The sequence below is a fragment of the Phascolarctos cinereus genome, unplaced genomic scaffold (assembly GCF_003287225.1).
Source record: "Phascolarctos cinereus isolate Bilbo 61053 unplaced genomic scaffold, phaCin_HiC Scaffold_7;HRSCAF=346, whole genome shotgun sequence".
Taxonomy (NCBI): Eukaryota; Metazoa; Chordata; class Mammalia; order Diprotodontia; family Phascolarctidae; genus Phascolarctos; species Phascolarctos cinereus.
The window spans coordinates 60,913,602-60,916,369 of record NW_027556180.1 but is presented as its reverse complement, the minus strand read 5'-3'; the positions used below and the strand labels follow the sequence as shown (position 1 = coordinate 60,916,369).

The 2,768-nt window shown below is 41.3% G+C and overlaps 1 pseudogene; it reads left to right on the top strand.

Annotated features, from left to right (window-relative positions):
* The first annotated feature begins 838 nt into the window (after positions 1 to 838).
* LOC110200247 (RWD domain-containing protein 1 pseudogene) lies at positions 839 to 1,793 on the top strand (annotated as a pseudogene).
* The last annotated feature ends 975 nt before the right edge of the window (positions 1,794 to 2,768 follow it).

Genomic DNA, 2,768 nt, shown 5'->3' with positions numbered 1-2,768 from the left:
GGAGGTGAGGGAGAATCATAGACATTCAGAGGCTATCTTGTCCAATTTGGGCTGGGGTTGAATCTTCTCTGAGCTGCTTCTGACAACTGGCCATGGGATCATAGACTTAGTGCTGGAAGGAATCTTTGAGGTCATCATATTCTCCCTCCACCTTAACCCCCACCTTATTTTATAGCTGAAGAAACTGAGCCCACAGGTCTTAAATAACTTTGCACCAAATCTCAGGTTGTAAATGAAAGAGTTGGGGTCTGACCCTAACGCTCTTCTATTATACTATGGCATTTAGCTCTTGCTTGAAGAATTCCATTGAGTGGGAACCCATTACCTTTTGGAGCTGCCCATTTGTCTTTTCAATAGTTCTAATTGATAGTAAGTTTTTCCTTCCCTTAACATCAAATCTAAATCATCTGTTTCTCCCAGTTCTTTCTTCTAGGGACCAAATAAAACAAACCTCATCCCTCTTGTACAGGACAGTCATTCAGATACTTGAAGATAGAATTCATGTGTGCCATAAGTCTTCTCTTCTTTGTGCTAAACATTCCCTGTCCCTTCCACTGAACACCTGCTTGACATGGTCTCTAATCTTCACCATACTGGTTGCCTTCCACTGGATGAAGAAATTAAAAGCTTTTTAGGTGTCAAATGTGCTAAGGACTGGGGATATGAATACAAAAGCAAGATGCCTAAACTAGGGGCCTTAATACCTATGTCTGCTCCTATATCCCCTCCACCCATCCCTCTCTCCCTCTCCCATGCCAGCCCAACATCCTGGGCTTCCAGATTTCAGGTTCGAGATTCTAGCTTTAAGCTGCTCCCACCTGAGTGTTCTCAGGCTACAATGATGGATTACAGTGAACAACTGAGCAGTAAACTGGAGCCTCTGGAGTCCATCTACCTGTACCCTTTTACAATATTATCAGGAAATCCAACCAGTTTCAACATGACTTTGATATCTGAAGCAGGAGAAAATGATGAAAAACTTCCCAGACAACCCTCATGTTTTCTTGTAGAGAAAAGCATCCAGATGAAATTCCTCATTGTGAAATATTCTCTTCAGGAAAATCTAGAAGACAGTGATATCTCAGCCATATTAAAACTGCTAGAGTTCCAGGCAGAAGAAAACCTTGGCATGGTGATAATCTTCCTTCTAGCATCAGCTGTTCAATTAAAAACTTATTGAAACTGTAGCTCAAAACAAGAGGTAGATGGGGCATAATGGATAGAGCAATGGACTTGGCATCAGGAAGAACCAAGTTTAAATCTGGCTTCAGGCACTTACTAGCTGTGTGAGCCTTGGCAAGCAACTCTGTCTGCCTCAGTTTCCTCATTTGTAAAATGGGGATAATAGTTTCTACCTCCCAAGGTTGTTGTACTGAGGATAAAATGACATAACATCCATAGAGCCCTTTCCAAACCTTAAAGTGCTATAGAATTCATAGCAGTTGTTATTATTATTATTTATAAATAGAAGAGAATAAGAGAAACAGAAAAAAAGAAGTAGGAGCCACAGAAAGGCAATATTTTCATCACACCTGTAACAATTGAGAATTCCTTGAGTAGGAAGGCTGTTTGATGCAGAGCTCTTAGAAATTAAAGCAAAGAGAATGAAGGAGGAAGACAAAGCTGGAAAAAATAATTAAGTGGAAGCCAGCTGTCTGAAACATCATAATCTTGACACATCTGATCTCCAGCTCCTGGAGAAAGCTGGCAGCAGTGTAAAAGTGGATGAATCTTTATTCCAAGAAATGGATGACCCACAGCAAGAGGAGAGGACAGTCCTGATTAGAATCTGATTGATTTAGAGAGTGAGTAGTGACTAGATTGACTAATGAACTGGTCCTGTCAGCAGAGTGACAATCCCTGTCCTTCTGTTGCCGCTTGCAGAGAACTAGAATGCCACAGCATCTGTGGTTCCACTGAGTGTGCACTGGTTTCTTTTTTTTTTTGCCCTAAGAAAAAACAATTTTCATTTCATCTTACATGTTTCACGCATTTCTTTGAAATATGATTGGAAAACTTGGACCCACGCAATATAGCTAGTAAGACACAGCAAATGAATATTAATACAACTGAAAAAAATCTCATACATGTGAATTACAAATGCTAACTTTTAAGCAGGGTTATGCAAGCTGTAAACAATCCTGCCAAGCTGAAGGATGCTTTGTAGCTCACTGAGCCTTGTTTCCCTAATGAGACTTGTCATCATCATCCAGGAATGGGATATTAAGTAAAAGCAAGCTAGAGAGCAGAGGTCAGATTATGGCTTACCTCTGGCCATTGATCTCCTGCTTCTTCCCCAGACAAGTATGGCCAATGCCCGACTTGTTTATACTTAAGGAACAGATACAAAAAACATCTTGAGAACAATTCCTGTCCTGTCTGGAAATGACTCAGTGGGGCAGCACTAGGTGATACAATGCTTTTATTCGAGCAGTGGAAGATGCAGGATAGTGGCAAGTATAGAAGCAGTGTGTTTAACCAATCAGTCAGCAAGCATTTATTAAGTGATTGCTCTACTCAGGGAGACCTGAGTTCAAATCTGGCCTCAGACACTTACTGGCTGTGTGACCCTAGGCAAGTCACTTAACCCTGTTTGCTTCAGTTTCCTTGTCTGTAAAATGAGCTGGAGGACCAAATGGCAAACCAGTCCAATATCTTTGCCAAGAAAATTCCAAATGGGGTCACAAAGAGTCAGCCATGACTGAAATGACTGAAACAAACCTGGAAATACTATAGGGGGCGGAGCCTGATGTGGTACAGCTGTTCTC